Genomic DNA, 18,008 nt, shown 5'->3' with positions numbered 1-18,008 from the left:
GGAGACGGAGAGGCGGCTGTTAGGGGGAGGGGGCGCTGTCCTAAGTCGCCGCCGCCGCTGCAACATCTGAAAGTCCTTTTCTGCCGCAGGAGGAAGCGGCGCAGTTTGGAAACCACGGCAGGGGCCGAGAGCGCTTCCGAACTGGGGCCCCGGGGGGCAGCGAAGGGTGAGGAAAAGCGAAGGCGCTGCTCCTCGGTTCCCCCACCCCCGACCTTGGAGGATTCTCCCCCGGACCCCTGAGATGGCCCGCGGTCCCACACGCTGAGAGCGCGACGACCTCCTGGCCCCAACTCCCGAGTCCGAGATTAAGTCTCCCTGGCCGGAGAGAGTCCTTTCCACCCCACTCAAGGGCTTCTCGTCTCAGCCGCTGGAGAACTGGTCCGGGGAGGAGGGGAAAAGGGGCCCAGAAGGTTCTGACGGCCCTAAGAAGTTAATGGGCTCTCTCCTCACTTGCCTCTTCCAACCTGCTCCGGCCCCCAGCCTCCTCGGCGGCTCATTGGAGGCCCTGTCCCGTCTGGCTTACCCAGGATGAAGTCAACAGAACTCCCACCTGGAGAGGGAGATGCCCAGACGCTTGCTCCTTCCTGGATGTTTGCTTCTACTGCCCCAAATTGGCTGAGGAGATTGCCACTCTCAAAGGCAAAGTGTGCATTGCACAACTCCAGGGGGCACCATTTCTCTTGTAGTCATTGTAGACTTGTATAGCTGTTGTGACTGTCTTCCAGCAGATGGCACTCAATGGTTTTGAGAACAGGGGTGCCTTTTCTAATTCACCCAGCAGTGCTATTTGGGCTAGTGTCAGGGTTGGCTGGGCCTCTGTGAGATCCTGTTGGTGCGTGTATGCGCCTTGCCTCAATCCTGCAGGGTTAGGAGGGGTTCTAGAGTAGTATTTGGAGCAGGGACTCCTTTCCTAGATGGTCTCTCGGGTCCTCCCTCCCCACCCTCCCCCAAAGTTTCTGCTATCCTGGACCTGATTTCAGGGTAAGGGCTCCTGTCCAGGCATAATTGGTGACCTGCTGTGGATTTTTCTGGCTTGGCCTAGAAAGCTGCAGGGTAGCCAAGCTGAAGTGTAGATCAGAGACCCTCTTCCTGATTCCTCCTCCAGGACAGAGGTCCTTCAGTTTCACAGGGATTGGGCCATCTTTTACCTTCTGCAAGTGCAGACTGTCCAGGTGAGAGGAGGGAGGCAGAGGGGCTAGAAGCTGACCCCCACAGGGACAGAACCAAAAGTTGCAAACTGACGGCACCTACTGGCAGAACTGCAGAAGGACTGGAGAGTCACTGCTGGGGACACAATTTCGGGATGCTCCGCGGACATCTCACAGACGACTGGGGTCTCTTCTTCCCCATCTGTCTTGGCCCAAAGGGGGCCAGGCTCCTCCATTCCTGGGGGAAGCCTGGCCTATCCCCGATTCAGAAAACTTCCCCCAGCTCTCCCAACTCCTTCATCATCATGGGACCCAGTTCTGCCACCAACTCACTGTATGAACTTGGACACCACCCCTTAGAGCTCGAACGTCCCTAACTAGAGTGGAGGTAGATCATCTCCACCTCGCCTACCTCTTAAAGCTCCTGTGAGAATAAACCGGGACCAGGAAGAATAGTTCTGATTGCAATGCTGGACCTGTCTCCTGGATAGCAAACCTGGGAGGGATAATGGTGCTGGGACAGAAGGAAGGAGGGCAGAAGAGGCTGAGCTGAAGCCAAGAGAAGTGCCAGGGGATGAAGCATGAGTGCTGTGAGTGTCGGAAATCTGGACAGTTTTCCAGGTGAGACATGTCCACACCTCTACCCCAGCAGCTCCCCCCGCCCCAAGTCTATCCTCAGCCTTACCCCCATCGCTATCTGGGATAATTCCTAGGAGGCAGGAAAACAGATATGAGAGCTCTTCCAAGCACCTTCCCATCATACATGCAACCCACCTTTACTGAACACCTACTGTGTGCAGGCTTTGTGCTAATACATGGTATCCAGACACGGCTGAGACCACTGCCCACCCTCAGGGAGCTCACTGCCTAGTGAGGGGAGACAGACATATGAATAAAATAAGGGCAAGTGCCCTGGGAGTGTCTATATGGGGCATGGTGGGGACCCAGATGCACAAATGGTCAGTTCTACATCCAGGTCAAGGAAAGACTTCATGGAGGAAGTGACTCTTGAACCAACGGTCTTCCATCCATGCTAAAGGGATAAACACAGGTATTAGCATCAGGGGGACTTTCCAGGTGGCGCTAGTGGTAAAGAATCCACCTACCAATGTAGGAGACACAGATTTGATCCCTGGGTCGGTAAGAGCCCCTGGAGGAGAAAATGGCAACCTACGCCATTATTCTTGCCTGGAAAAATCCCATGGACAAAGGAGCCTGGTGGGCTACAGCCCTCGGGGTCTCAGAGTCAGACACAATTGAGCACACACACATTAGCATCAGGCTGACCTGGATTCTATCCCGGTTTTGTCACCAGTAACTGAAACAAGATACTCTGCATTTCACAGTTTCACAGAAAGAAGGGTAGGGAGGGAAGAGATTGAAAAGTGGCCCAGCACACATATGCTCCTCACCTCCCCTGCTAGAAACTAACTTCTCCACCTGGCTGGACATTCCCTGGTGGTAGAAACTGGTTCTCCTCCCCTAGATTAGAAGTTCCCAGAGGACTGGCTTGGGTGTCCCCTTCCCCTGTAGCCTGCTGGTATCCGGGAGAGGCTGTATGTAAAAGACATGGGATTTGGAGTTACCAGACCTGGGTTTGAGTTGCAGCACAGCCAACAAAGAGCTTTGTTATACTTGAAACTAACATAACATTGTAAATTAACTATACTTCAGTTTTTACAAAAAGAGTTTTGTGACCTTGGACATACACTTAATGTCTTGAAGGGTTATTTTCATCCTCTGTTTAAAAAAAAAAAAAGGAGAGAGATAATAGTTGGGAATCCCCACAGTTTTGTTGTTGTTGTTTATTCACTAAGTCATGTCTGACTCTGCGATCCCATGGACTATAGCCTGCCAGGCTCCTCTGTCCATGGGATTTCTCAGGCAAAAATACTGGAACGGGTTACCATTTCCTTCTCTAGGAAATCTTACTGACCCAGGGATGGAAACTGCATCTCCTGCATGGGCAGGAGGATTCTTTACCGCTGAGCCACCCCAAAGCAAGGTTGCAAGAAAAAGTGAGATCATGGACAAGAAAGGGCTTTGAGGAATGAAAAGCAGATGCTGTGTGTGGGTTTCCTCCACCTCACTGCTGCCTCTGAGGACTGGGAGCCCCCCAGAGACAGAAACCCAGTTCTCCTTCCCTGCAGTCTTTCCCAGCCCAGAGCTCTACCAGAAAAAAGAAAACTCCTCTTCCCCTCAGCATCCTTGTCCGTCCCTCACCTCCTGGGAGCTGGGGGGTGGGGGTCAGGAAGAGACTCCTAGTGGACAGGTGGAAAGCCTCACTCTCTTCAGCCTCTTCCATCCCACCCCCTCACCAGCTTGTTGCTTAGAAAGAATCTCACTGTGTAGCTCATTGGTCTAGGGGTGTGATTCTCACTTAGGGTACAAGAGGTCCCGGGGTCAAATCCAGGATGATCCCCCCGCTTCTTGGGCTTCCCTGGTGGCTCAAATGGGCCACCATTTGATTCTTCAAAAAGAATCTGCCTGCAATACGGGAGACCCAAGTTCTATCCCTGGGTCAGGAAGATCCCCTGGAGAAGGGAATAGCAACCCACTCCAGTATTCTTGCCTGAAGAATTCCATAGACGGAGGAGCCTGGTGGGCTACAGTCTATGGGGTCAAAAAGAGTCGGATGTGGCTGAGCAACTAACACTTTCACAACTCCCTTGTTAGCTCAGTTTCAAATTTCTATTGTACGGCTCCAGCTAGGCTTCTTAGAGAATCAGTAAGAAAGAGAGCTCTGTTCCCAGGGGAAAGAAACAGTCCTGCCCTCAGGGAACACCCACTCTGCTGGCTTGCCCTTGGGAGCAGCTCATAGGAGTAGGGTAGAATATACATCCATATATATATATATATATACATATACATATATATATACACACACACACATACACATCCTATATATAGGATGGAATATACATAAAAATGAACGTTAACATTTAATGAGCATAGACCATATGCTAGACATGTTCTAAGTGCTTTACTATGTCCCTTTCACGACAACCTCATGAAGTAGTCCCTATCATGATTCCTTTTTAAAATGGTGAAAGTGAAGTACAGAGAGGCATGTGACTTACTCAAGGTCACACAGCAAGTAAGTGGAAGATCTGGCTCCAGAGTCTATATGATTAATCCCTATGTTTTACAGCCTTCCAAAACAGCTGTCAGAAGCATTCTAAGCAAATTTCAAGAGCAAAAAGCTATGGTACAGAGTCCAAGCTAGGTGCACGGGATCAGAGCAGAGGTGGCATTGCCATGAGAAGGAGACTGACCCATAACTCTGGCTTCCTAGCCCCTCCCTGGCTGCCCCAGACTGTCCACTGTGCACACACCGAATAGGGAGCTCAGTCTCCCTCCATATTGGCTGATGTCTGGGTCCCAGATATGACATCCTCTGTGGTCACCCCAGGCATGGGCTGAGCAACGGTGCCCGAGTGCAGCTGCCTCCTTGACTACCAGGGCCCCACACTTGGACAGACCAGATCAGGAGAGCGAGGATCTCCAAAAAGACATTACAGTGAAGAGGGAGGTCTGGTCCAGAGGACAGAGCCTGGGTTCTTCCCACAGGACGTGCGGCTCCAGAAGTGAACACCCAGGCAGGGAGCGGAAGGGGAAAGGAGAACCCATGTGGCCCTGGGCTGCCCAGAATCTGGTTTCATGTCTCCAGTTCATCCAGCTCTACCACCTGCCAGTTCTGTGGCACTTCCCCTTCCTCAGCTTCAGCTTTACCATCTGTAAAATAGGGGAGGGGAACTCATGGAATTGTGAAGCCCCTTCCAAACTGGAGTCATCTAGGAATCTAGAACCTCTGGAGTGCTTTTACGTGGTCCTAGGCCCAAAGCTGGCGTGGCCTCCAACCCTCCAAACAGAGTGCACACTGTTTCCAGGCCAACTGGCACCAGCAGAGTCTCTCTCTCATGGCTCAAGAAGCCTGCCCGGCAGAGGAGCCAAGTGAGTGATGTTGGGCTTTAAGAGAGCACTGTCACTACCCTGAAAGGTGAGGAGGCTCACCCAAGGGCACACAGCTAGGAAGTAATCCAGCCAAGACTTAAGCCAGATATCATGACTGTCTGCTGCAGACTTACCCCCCTGCACCATGTTGCTTCTGCTGTCAGAGCATCTCTGGTAAGCCATGGGCTCAGGACTCAAGGGAGGCAGAGATGGGGGAGCAAAAGCAGGTGCTACCCAGGAGAATCTAGCAGAGGACACTTGCAGAAGTAGAGACACAGAAGAGACTCTGGGCAGAGAGAGACAGCTGCTAGGTGGGGAAATCATTTCTCCCTGCCTGTCCTGACACCTATTATGTCAAAGAGCAAGGTGTCTGCTTGCCAGGTGCCTTTTGTCCTGATGGCTTAGAAGCCCAGAATTGGAGCAGACCCCAAGTCCTTCCCCCACACTCCCTGGAAGACCTCCAAGCCCTGCCTCCTACCCTCCTGGCCTCAGAGAACAGAGTGCTACCTACCCCTTAGAAAATCCCAAAGAGATATACCAAAGCACCACGGAACCCAGAGAGATGACCCCAAAAGGGCTCTAGGGTTAGAAACCTCAGATAAGAGTCCTCAGATTCAGTAAAATCCTGGAGAGAGGGTTCCAGAAAGATGCCCCAGCACGCCCATTCCTGCCAGCACCGAGAATTCACAAATACCCTAGTCGTGCCTTCTGCTGAGTCCCATACCTCTCGTCTGGCCCCATCGCCCCATGCCCTGAGTCAGGATCTGTGGTCCCTCACATCAGGCTTGATGTGTCACTCTTTCTCTCCTCCCCACCCCTGCCCTCTTCATCCCAGTCTTCCTCTTCTCCCCGCCCAGTAAAGCATCCTGGCCCGAGGAGCTTCCCAAGCTGACATCCCAACACCACTGGGGAATAGTAGGGAAGACCCCCCCAGGGAAAATGAGTGGATTGCAAGTGAGGAAAGGGAGTAACTATGGCCTCCATTTCTTCATCTGCAAAATAGGGATGATAACAACACCAGCCTCATAGGATTGTTATGAAAAGCTGTGCAGAGTGTTGCTTCTGATTATACCTCATTTAATAAATACATGTGGAAAACATAATGGGATACTACACATCCACCAGATTTGGTAACAATTTTAAATGCAATACCTGAATGTGGAGTAAGGGGACTCTTAAACAAAGTTGGCAAGAAAACAAATTTGTACAACCATATGGAAGCAGCCAACAGTCCCACCCCAAGAATATACCCAATAGAAATGTCTGGGGACTTCCATCATGGTACAGTAGATAAGAATCCACCTGCCAGTGCAGGAGACATGGGTTTGATCCCTGGTCCAGAGAGATCCCACATGCTGTGCAGCAACTAAGCCCAGACACTGCAACCACTAGGTCTGTGCTCAAGAGCCTGGAAGTCACAACTGCTGAGCCTGCACGCTGCCACCACTGAAGCCCATGTGCCTAGAGCCCGTGCTCCGCAACGAGAGAAGCCACTACACTGGGAAGCCCACACATGGCAATAAGGGAACAGACCCCACTCGCTGCAACTAGAGAAAGCCCGTGCACATCAGGGAAGATCCAGCACAGCCAAAAGTAAATAAATAATTAATTAAATTTTTAAAAGAAATGGCTGTGGGGGGGGGGTGGGGGGCGGTGTTCCAAAACACATGTGCAAGAGTATTCACAGTGGAATTATTCAGCCAAACATTGGAATCAATAGTAAAATAGGTAAGCCTACAGTTGAATAAACTATCACTACTCCCAACAACATAGATGAGTCACATATTGAACAGATTACTACGTATGATTCTATTATTCAAAAGCAGGCAAAACGAATCTATGGTTTTAGAAATCAGGATAGAGGTTACTTTTGGGGAGAAGGGTGGGAATAATCACTGGAAGGGGTCTTATAGGGTACAGGTAATGTTTACTATTTAGCCACATAGTGTATTAACTAGGTGAATTCATTAAACTAAACATTTCTTATTTCTGCACTTTTCTGTATATATGTTACGCTTTAATTTTAAGAAAAAACACTTTTATTTTTTAAAAGAGCAACAGGCTTTCAAGTTGGCCTGCCTGAACTCAATTCCTGGCAGTAGACTTAGGATAAGTTAGCTCACCTCTGTGCCTAAGTGTCCTCGTCTTTCATCGTGAGTGACTATTAGAGAGGGTGGCTATAGTGATTAAACGAATAAATCTGTGTAACATGCTCACAGTGATGTCTGCTCCTTGTTACGCACCCCTTGAGTATTATTAGCCGTAATCAGCCCAGTGCGTGAGATGAAGAGCCTGAAGCCAAAAATGCCTACACTGAATTCTGGATTTGCCATTTACTAGCCCTGTGACTTTAGCCAAATGACATCCTCCCTCTTATCCTTAAATGCCCTCTGTTGTAAAAGAGGAATAGTGCCAGCCCAGATTGACAGAGCTGTGCGAGAACCTACAGAAACTATCCGTGTAAAGCGCTCAGCACAGTGCCCCGCAGATTAACATTAGCTGTGATGATTATTGGGCACCATGGTAATCCTATAAACCCATTTTATAGATGGGGGCCCAGGTAGTCAAAAGGTTGGCTTAAGGTCACATGCAATTAAATGTGATTTAAACCCATTTGGGGGATGACAGAGTTCCAACTGGCACCCCCACCACATTTCCCATCCACATAACCACCATCCTCTTCTCTCCTGAGCCTGTATTCCTCCCACTCTCGGCCCTCCCCATTCCCAGAGGCTCGATATTTGGAGCCAGGAATCCTCAAGATCTGTGCAGTCTGTTCCTCACCCCCACCCAGTCATGATGATCTAAAGCACAGCAGAAGCTGGGCCCGAAACCAGGGGAAAACCAGGCAGCCCGTAATGGAGAAGAGCTTTGCCCTCAGGTTGGGGTGCACAGGCTGTAAAGCAGAGAGCTCCTATAGTCAAAACCAAGGATTCAAATCCCAGCTGTGTCCTGATTAACCGTGCATTGTGGGTTTGTCTCTTCACCATGGCCGTCCCCAGTTTCCGCATCTGTAAATTGGGTACACCAGTCCCTACTTCACTCTGTAGGACTAACCAGAGGCTCAAACAAGGCTATCTGTGTAAGTGAAAGGACATATTTCCCAGAGAACAGGCTACAACTAGTGACTTCGTGCTCTGTCAAATCACATCAACACTCCTCCTCTACTCAGGCTCCCCTCAGCACCAACCAGGAAAACATGAATGGATGGGGGAGGGAGGGAAGAACTTGGAGCCCAAAGAGATGAGATGACCAGGGAAACAGATGGATGGGGTAGAAATGCACAGGCCCACACCCCAGCCTGCTCCTTCCTTTCATGCTCCCACCTCAATGCCTCTTGCAATTCTGACACCTATTCTGATGTGTGGGTTTTCCAACACCATCAAGCAATTCTCCAGTACTAGCTGGATGCCCTACAATTTAACCCAATTCTGACTGTCTACCTGGAGACATATCAGAGCCCCAGGTAAAAGACTCAGTCCTACAAGACTGCCGCCCCTCACCTTCAGATGCCAATTGCAAATTCAGGTTGTTGCCTGAACTTCTGACTGATCAGCTCCAGCTGTATATAAGAGATTCCAATGCCCCCTTCCTTAGGTTTAATTGGTTTGCTAGGACAGCTCACAGAACTCAAACATTTTCCGTATTAGAAAAAAAGAAAGTGAAATTATTAGTCGTTCAGTCATGTCTGACTCTGCCACTCCATGCAGTGTAGCCCGCCAGGTTCCTCTGTCCATGGGATTCTCCAGGCAAGAATACTGGAGTGGCTTGCCATTCCTTTCTCCAGGGGATCTTCCCAACCCAAGGATCCAACCCAGATCTCTGCATTGCAGGCAGATTCTTTACCACCTGAGCCACCAGGGAAGTTCCTTACCTACTAGATTACCCATTTATTATAAAAGGATGTAACTCAGGAACAGCCAGATGGAAGAGAGACATAGGGCAAGATTTGGGGAAAGGTAATGGAGCTTCCACTACCTCTTCCAGCAGCTCCACGTGTTCACTGATACACGAGCTCACCGAACCCCATCTCTTTGGGTTTTTATGGAGGCTTCATTACATGGTCATGGTTGATTAAATCATTGGCCATTGGTGATTGAACTCAATCTCTGGCCATTCTCTCCTCCCTGGAAGTCAGCCAGAGGTTCTAACCCTCTCATAACTGGGCCTTCATGGCTGTCCAAGTTTGCCAGGCCCATACGGGCTTGTGTGGAGTTCAGGAACCAGTAAGGGCCCTCTGGGCAAGAGTTCCCTCCAGGCCAGACACGCCAGCCAAGTCCTCAATCTCCTCTATCCCATGCCCTCCTGCAACCTCCCTCAGCACCCTTTTAAACTTCCTCTGGGGCCTGCTCACTTATCACTGAGCTTTTTAGCCATCCTTTTTCTAGTTGTCCCATTGCCACAACTAGAATGTGAGTTACTGGACATCAACAACTAGGCCTTTCTCCCCCGCTGTTCCCTCTGTTTTTTCCTCTCTCTTCCACCGTCCTCTTTAGCAACCCATATCCATCCTTTCCTTACACTCTTTCCCACAACAAATGCTATTCACATGTAAGACACTGTGTCCCACGCACCCCCTCCGTGGTCTTAGACCAGCACATAATAGATGCTCAGGAATATTTACTGTTGATTCACTGATCCTTTGTCCCACCTCTGCTGATGTCACTCTCCCCTTGGGGGTCTTCCCCAGGACTGGGGAGCTCATCACATCCAGTGTCCTACCCTACTTCCCAGTTGTTGTCGTTCTTCAGTCGCTAAATTGTATCTAGCTCTTTGCGACCCCACGGGCTGCAGCACGCCAGACTCCCCTGTCCTTCCTATCTCCCAGTTTGCTCAAAGTCATGCCCACTGAGTCAATGATGCTATCTAACCATCTCATCCTCTGTCACCCTCTTCTCCTTTTGCCTTCAATCTTTCTTAGCATCAGGGGCTTTTCCAGTGAGTTGGCTCTTCACATCAGATGGCCAAAGGATTGGAACTTCAGCATCAGTCCTTCCAATGAATATTCAGGATTGATTTCCTTTAGAATTGACTGGTTTGATATCCTTGCTGTCCAAGGGACTCTCAGGAGTCTTCTCCAGCACAACCATTTGAAGGCATCAGTTCTTCAGTGCTCAACCTTCTTTACAGCCCAACTCTCACATCCACACATGACTACTGGAAAAACCATAGTTTTGACTATACAAATTTTGTTCTCAAGGCAAGAATGGTGGTTTAGTCGCTAAGTTGAGTCCAACTCTTGCAACCCCATGGACTGTAGCCCATCAAGCTCTGTCCACAGGATTTTCCAGGCAAGAATATTGGAGTGGGTTGCCATTTCCTTCTCCAGGAGATCTTCCTGACCCAGTGATTGAACCCGGGTCTTCTGCACTGCAGGCAGTTTATCAACTGAGCTACCAGGGAAGCCCAAGGCAAGAAGACTGGAGTGGTTTGCCATTACCTCCTCCAGTGGAGCACATTTTATCAGGACTTTCCACTATGGGTGGCCCTGCACAGCACGGCTCATAGTTTCATTGAGTTACTCAAGCCCCTTTGCCATGACAAGACGGTGATCCATGAAGCAGCCTCTTTTAAGTACAGGGCCAGAAAGGAGAGGAAAGTTCCATGGATGTCCTTGGTTTGTCCCCTAGGCTTGGAGGGGCCTCCTGGAGTCCCGGGACCCATCTGGAAATGTCATCCATGGATCTTCCTGAGAGGACAGGACAGAGAACCCCTCCTTCACAGCTACTGTCTCCTCTTTCTCTTCTTCCTCCTTTTCCTCCCTGAAGCAACGTTCTCAGTTCGGCCTCTCAGATCTCACCATCCACTGTTAAAGACTAATGGGTTTTGAGGAAGCAGTGTGTGTAGCAGAACATCAATAGTCTGGGAATTGTGTGACCTTGGACATGTCACTTTGTATCTATCAGTGAAGTCTGTGCGAGTATCTTCCTTTTCTCTAAATAAATGATTCCAGATGCTTCCTTCCATCTGTCTTCTCGCATTTGTTTGCCCCAAATTTAAGTTATTTGCAGTGCCCTGCCATCCCCCTCATTCTTTCATCAGTTCCACCTCTGTGTGCTCTGGCATCAGTGGCTGAACTTGTCATCTCTCCTCCCCATTGCCTCCAGTACCCCCATCACCATCCCCCAGCACACACCTTTCTGCATCCAGGTAGCCCTGGAAAAGAAGTAGCAGGGTGTCCACAGAGACACCCTGGGACTGCCCTATCTCTGCTTCCAGAGGATAGACTGAACCTGATTCCCACTTCTCTGCTGAGCACATGTGAGGCACCACACTTATCTGCAACCCCACCTCACCCCATCCCTAGAAGTGGTCTGGAAGGAACAGAATATCTAAGAGCAGGAGAGGTGGAGGAGGGGAGTTTGTGCATGCCGTTGCTAGGGCTGCTGACTCTTTATCCATTTTCCAGTTAGGAGCAGGATTCATCTGCCCTGGTGGAGAATTCCTTCTCCTCCTCCTTTTTACCTCATGACGGTGCAGCCTTACTCAGGAAATTCTCTCCTGAGGCTCTTGCAGCTGATCCCTTCTGTTCCTCTGGATTTTCTTTCCGGCAGCTCCCTCACTGGATCCTTGAGTCCAAAGCACGGATGCTCCAGGACAGCCCCAGTGTCCTTGAGGCCTCCTCAGCTAGTATCAGCAATGGGTGCTGAGCTTTCCACTGAATTCCCAGAGGATGGGGCCAACTGTTGGAACAGTAGGCCGTAGCTTCCAGTGCTGGGAAAGACTGAAGGCAGGAGGAGAAACGGACGACAGAGGATGAGATGGTTGGATGGCATCACCAACTCGACGGATATGAGTCTGAGCAAACTCCGGGAGTTGGTGATGGACAGGGAGGCCTGCCGTGGGGTTGCAGAGTCAGACACAACTGAGCGACTGAACTGAACTGAACTGAGCTTCCAGTGGAGGGTGCAAGCAGAGGCATTTCCCTGCATGTTAGTGTTTGATTTTGCCCAGCCATCCTTCCTGCAGAGTCCTGCCCTCCTGCACCAGGGGTTTTGCCGCTGAGTATGTTGCCCCCAAGTGGACAATGACAGTACTGTCAGTACCATTTACAGAGAGCCTCCTTGGGAATCTTGGGCCCAGACAAGGTTCTGAGGGTTCCAAGGCACAGGCAACCCCTGACTGCAGAAGGGCTTGTGGTGGAGGCTCTTCCCGACCCAGGGATTGAACCCAAGTCTCCTACATCTCTTGCATTGGCAGGTTCTTTACCACTAGCGCCACCTGGGAAATCCCTGAAGAGGGAGACCTGCAGGCAAACACCCCACAGTCACTGCTGTGTAAGAGAGAGAAATGCAGTCAGATACCAAGAAAACAGAGAGGACCCAGAGTGGTTAGGAAGAACTTCAGGGAAGGAGACGCTGGATCTGAGTCTTGAAAGATAAGTAGAAATTCACAATCTTGAGAAATCACCTAACCCCTCCAAGCCTCAGTTTTCTCCGTTTAAAGGGTTGTTGTAAAGATCGGGGGAAAATTATGTAAAGTGCTTATTATGGTGTCTGGTACATAACGGGCACTCAGAAATTTACATATATATATGATTTATTTTGAGGAACAGGCTCCGATTATGGGGGCTGACTAGTCTGCAATCTGCAGCAGGCTGGAGACTATGGCAGGATTTCTATGGTACAGTCCTGAGACAGAATTCTTTCTGGGAAATCTCAGTTTTCTGCTTTGCAGGCCTTCAACCAATCAGATGAGGCCCACTGACACTAGAGAGGGTAATCTTTCTACTTAAAATAGACTGATTGTAGATTATGCTAATTACATCTACAGCAAGGAGATCAAACCAGTCAATCCTACAGGAAATCAACCCTGAATATTCATTGGAAGGGCTGACGCTGAAGCTGAAACTCCAATAATTTGGCCACCTGATGCGAAGAGCCAACTCACTAGAAAAGACCCTGATGCTGGGAAAGATTGAGGGCAGGAGGAGAAGAGGATGACAGAGGATGAGTTGGTTGAATGGCATCACCAACTCAATGGACATGAGTTTGGGCAAGCTCAGGGAGATAGTGAAGAACAGAGAAGCCTGGCGTGCTGCAATCCCTAGGGTTGCAAAGAGTCAGACACAACTTAGCGACTGAACAACATCTACAAAATACCTTCACAGCAATATCTAGACTAGAGTTCAACCAAACAACCAGACACCAGAGCCTCACCAAGCTGACAAAGAAAATTAACTGCTACAGACATTCCAAGCAGAAGCTACTCCAGACAGGAGCTATATTACCTTTCTCCACTTGATTAGGCTTTTTGAAAAATCACTCTGTTAAACTAGTAAAATGTCAGTGTTACATGGGACTAGGTTTAGACCTGATAAATAATTTATAGCACGATTTATAGAAATGTAAACTTTTAGGTAAAATCATCGTAACACCTTAAAGTTAGAAGTGATCTCGTAGCCCTTTGAGTCTAACTCTCACCCTGGAGAGATCCCTCCTGCAATAATACCTGGAAAGTGGTCATCTAGACTCTTATTAAACATTCCAGTGGTGGGAGAAGTCCCTCTCTCCTAAGACTGTCCATTCTTGGACAGCTCTAATTGGAAACTTTTTCTTTACATGGTACTTTCTTATATCAGTATCTGTCTTATTAATTGTTCCTTTTAACCCATCCAAGGGCTTCCCAGGTGGTGCTAGTGGTTAAGAACCCACCTGCCAATGCAGGAGAAATAAGAAATGTGGGTTCTATCCCCGGGTCGGGAAGATCCCCTGGAGGAGGGCAAGGCAACCCACTCCAGTATTCTTGCCTGGAGAATCCCATGGACAGAGGAGCCTGGCTGGCTACAGTCCATAGAGTCGCAGAGTTGGACACGACTGAAGCGACTTAGAACAACCTATCAAAGCTAATCGTATCCTGGATTTTTCCCAACCTCAAATAGAATACTTCCTTACACTTGCCCTAAATATTTATCTATCAGGTCAAAACTTCTTATACATTCAGAGGGCTCCAAACACCTTGATTCCAAAAGCCCATGGAGGTTTTCTCCTGTTGGAACCTCTGGTTCCTCTAGTTTTGTTTTTTCTTTTTGTTTTTTTTAAAAAAAAGACTAATATCCAGCTCCAACTGAGAGCCTTCTCTGTACTTTGTAAAATGCCTGCCTCCTGCCTGTGTCACTTCTTTCCTTTCATGATCAAGAGGGAAGAGAGAGAAACAAGGAAGCAGTATTTAGCTCTTTGGAAAAGACCATGATTTTCTTCAATTCCCCTAACAAAAGGGTATAGTTTTCTGTTCTCTTCAGGTGAATAACTTGCTCCTAACTCCACTCCATCCCTTTCAAACTTGCCTGGTCTCTCAGATCATCTGTGAATTGGGCCCTGAAGACCTAACCCTGTGGAGGACTCAGGAGGGATAGCTGTCAGGTTAAAGTCAGACAGATTAATGTCAGAAGACACCTCAGAGGGACTTCCCTAGTGGGACTTACATTCTCACACAAACATGCAGAGTCAGGTATGCCTCACCTTCAGTGAAGTGGAGAAAAGGGATGAGAGTAAGAAGGGTGTAGAACATGGATGAAAACACTTGGAAAATCACATGGCAAAAAGTAATGAAACAGAGAATTGCCCAGACCTACAATTATTGAGGGAAATCTTTTAAATTCTCCTAATTTAAGCTAATTTTCCACATTAAAAAATAATAGGTTCGTAACTTAAAATTTTTCAAATAAGATAGAAGGGAAAATATGAAAAGTTTTCTCTGTCTCCATGTATTTACAATTCCTTTAGATGTTTTCAAAGCATGAACATTTACCCAAATGGGATTATGCCCTACATACTATTCTTTACCTCACTTTTTTAAACTTAACAATATATCTTCATGATATTTCTATGTCAGTACACCTACATCAACTTCATTCTATATAAAAGAAATACTGCCCTTTCAAGGGGGGATGTCCAGCTGGAGGGTGGAGCCCCTCCTCCTGCTTCTGAGCAGAGAGACAGGAAATGCACATCTAGCAGAAATGCTTATGAAAGGATCTCATCCATATATGAAAATATACTCCAAAGGTCTTGAAAGAGCCTCAGTTTTATAAGCTGGCCTGAGAAGAGTCCCTGGAGACTCCCTGGAAAAGGAAATTTTGAATTGGTTTTGCAAGCATTAACTACAAATTGGCACTTGCCATGGGTGCTTGCCATCTACGTCTACAGGATTAAATCAAGTGCTGCTGCAACTGCTGACCTTCGGCACTCCCTGAAAGGAATCCAGGGCGGACAGCAGAAATGAGGCACTCTGTACTGGGGGGTGGGGAGTTGGGGGGAAGCTTGCAGAACAGGTCTTCAGACAGTTTCAGGAGTGAAAAGCATATGAAAAAGTTTCATATTTAGAAAAGCACTAAAATCCTTCATGGTGATGTCTATTCCTCGTGACTAGCAGAAAGCTTCATAAGACTAGCAGAAAACTGTTGGTAAAATATGTGGTTGAATGCATTTATTTCCCCTTCACCAAAATCACATATTTAACTATCCCTCCCCCTCTGCTTCTTTGGAACAGTTTCTCAGAGCTATCTGAGGTGTTGTCTCCCAGGCTCCAGTCCTTATTTTGCCCCAAATAAAACTTAACTCGCAATTCTCATGTTGTGCGTTTTTTTTTTAAGTCAACAGAAGAGCGGACTTGGGAAAACTGGCCGGGACAAGGGAGGAGGATCTTCACAAGGAGTAGAGGTAATATCTGCTAATGTGTTTTGAGCACTTACTATTTGCCAAGGATTGTGGACAGAGGAGCCTGGTGGGCTGCAGTCCACGGGGTCGCACAGAGTCAGGCACGACTGAAGCGACTTAGCAGCAGCAGCAGCAGCACTAAGTGCTTTGCATGTATTGTCTCACCCTCTGTGAAGGTACTCTCATTATCCTTTTTTTGTGTGTGGACCATTCTTTTAAAATCCACATAAAAATTTGTTACAATACTGCTTCTGTTTTATGTTTTGGTTTTTTTGGCTGCAAGGCATGTGAGGTCTTATCTTCCCAAACAGGGATCAAACCCACACCCCCTGCATTGGAAGGCGAAGTCTTAACCACTGAACCACCAGGGACATCCCACATCATCTCCATTTTAGATGAAGAAAAGGAAGTACAGTGAGCCTGAGTGACTCACCCAAGGTCATACACCCAACAAATCAGCAGTCTGACTCAGGTACTCAACTTCACCCCTATAGGTCGGGGTAGAGATGGGAACAAGGTCAGAGTATGTAGTTTGGGCCCCTGCAGAGTTGGGGGAAGGTGGGAGTTGGGGAGGACTGTGAGAATGATAGCAGCCCCCTCTCTCCTTGCAACTGACTCCCAATCCCTTCCTGCCTCCCAGGACTAGAGGCTGTCGGGCCCCCAGAACTCCCTGTTTGTGGACAATGCCTGCCAGGACACTCATCCAGACTTCCTTCCTCCCCTTCTCCCCACTCAAGTCCTGCAGGATCCTCTGTGATAGTCTCTGGAAAGGAGAAGGGGCTAAAAGAGAAACAGTTTTTGTCCAGAAGAGAAACCCACCCCCTACCACCCCACCTCACCCCAAGATCACCCTGTATTAGAGGACTGGAAGGCTGTCTTAGGTGCTTCCATATCTCATTTAGCCCTGTGTACCTTAGATAGTGGGCTTCCCTGGTGGCTCAGACGGTAAAAGCGTCTGTCTGCAACGCAGAAGACCCAGGTTCGATCCCTGGGTAGGGAAGATCCCCTGGATAAGGAAATGGCAGCCCACTCCAGCATTCTTGCCTGGAAAATCCCATGGATGGCGGAGCCTCGTGGGCTACTGTCCATGGGGTCTCAAAGAGTCGGACATGACTGAGCAACTTCACTTCACTTCACCTTAGATAAAGGGCTTTCCAGGTGACACTAATGGTAAAGAACCCTCCTGCCAATGCAGGAGACATAAGAGATGTGGGTTTGATCCCTGGGTCAGAAAGATCCCCTGGAGGAAGGCATGGCAACCTACTCCAATATTCTTGCCTGGAGAATCCCATGGACAGAGGAGGCTGGTGGGCCATAGTCCATACAGTCACAAAGAGTTGGATGCAACTGAAGCAACTTAGCACACATGCACGCACCTTTGATAAAAGATAATGGCATGGGAAACTGAGGCTCAGGGAGATATCTGATTCAGGCATGTGTGACTCCACAGTCCTTTTGACTCCCCAGCTCTGCTTCAGGGACATTGGAACAAAGACCCACACAGTCAGGATCAGGCTAAAATGCAAGGGGGATTTAAAACTGGATACCAGAAAATAGAACTGGAGCAGCTTATTAAGTTCCTATTGCCTCATCCTCAGATGGGTCTTGCAGGGAATTGCAGACTGGGCAAAGTGGAGGCCATGAAGCAGAGGCTGCATTGCCATTTTAAGGAAGGATGCCCACCCTCCCTTAATATATGGGGCCTTTGTGTTCCAAGAGATAGAAGGCAGCATGGCTGGTCTCTGACTTTCAAGGTAATCCTCTGTCTTGGGGAAGCTACAGGGAATGACAGGTTTGCCCTGGAGCCCAGGGCCTGGTCAGCCTTCTAGATGGACAGAAGCTACTGAACGGGCTTCCCTACAACTGCTCTGAGACCCTGGTGGTCTGGTGCATTAAGATTGCCTTTCTGTATCAATGCACATGCTTGAGCAGAGTGGAGCTGAAAACACTGGAGACCAGGAAACCAAGAGGATAGGGACCAGAGCAATGCCAAAACCCTATTCCTTTGGCTTTTCCAATTACCCTAGCCTGGCAGGCTACAGTCCATAGGGTTACAAAGAGTCAGACACTACTGAAGTGACTTGGCACATAGCACATGGGCCACTTCCATCCTTGACTTCCTGTCACAACATACTCTCTCCTCACTGGCCTCACTGGCCTCACTGGTCTTCCCTGGGGCTTTGCCAGCAGAGTGGGCGTTGGATACCCTGCAGTGGTTGACTTGGTTTTAGAAGGAAAAAAAGGATTA

At 48.7% G+C, this 18,008-nt stretch overlaps 1 non-coding gene across 1 annotated transcript; it reads left to right on the top strand.

Moving 5' to 3' along the window:
* Nucleotides 1-16,687: 16,687 nt before the first annotated feature.
* On the top strand, nt 16,688-16,760 carry TRNAC-GCA (transfer RNA cysteine (anticodon GCA)). Its single transcript has one exon. It is a non-coding gene; the product is annotated as a tRNA-Cys (tRNA).
* The last annotated feature ends 1,248 nt before the right edge of the window (nt 16,761-18,008 follow it).

Source organism: Bos taurus, chromosome 19, assembly GCF_002263795.3.
Source record: "Bos taurus isolate L1 Dominette 01449 registration number 42190680 breed Hereford chromosome 19, ARS-UCD2.0, whole genome shotgun sequence".
In the NCBI taxonomy this organism is placed as follows: Eukaryota; Metazoa; Chordata; class Mammalia; order Artiodactyla; family Bovidae; genus Bos; species Bos taurus.
The sequence above is the reverse complement of the archived record's forward strand: the minus strand, read 5'-3'. Positions and strand labels throughout refer to the sequence as shown.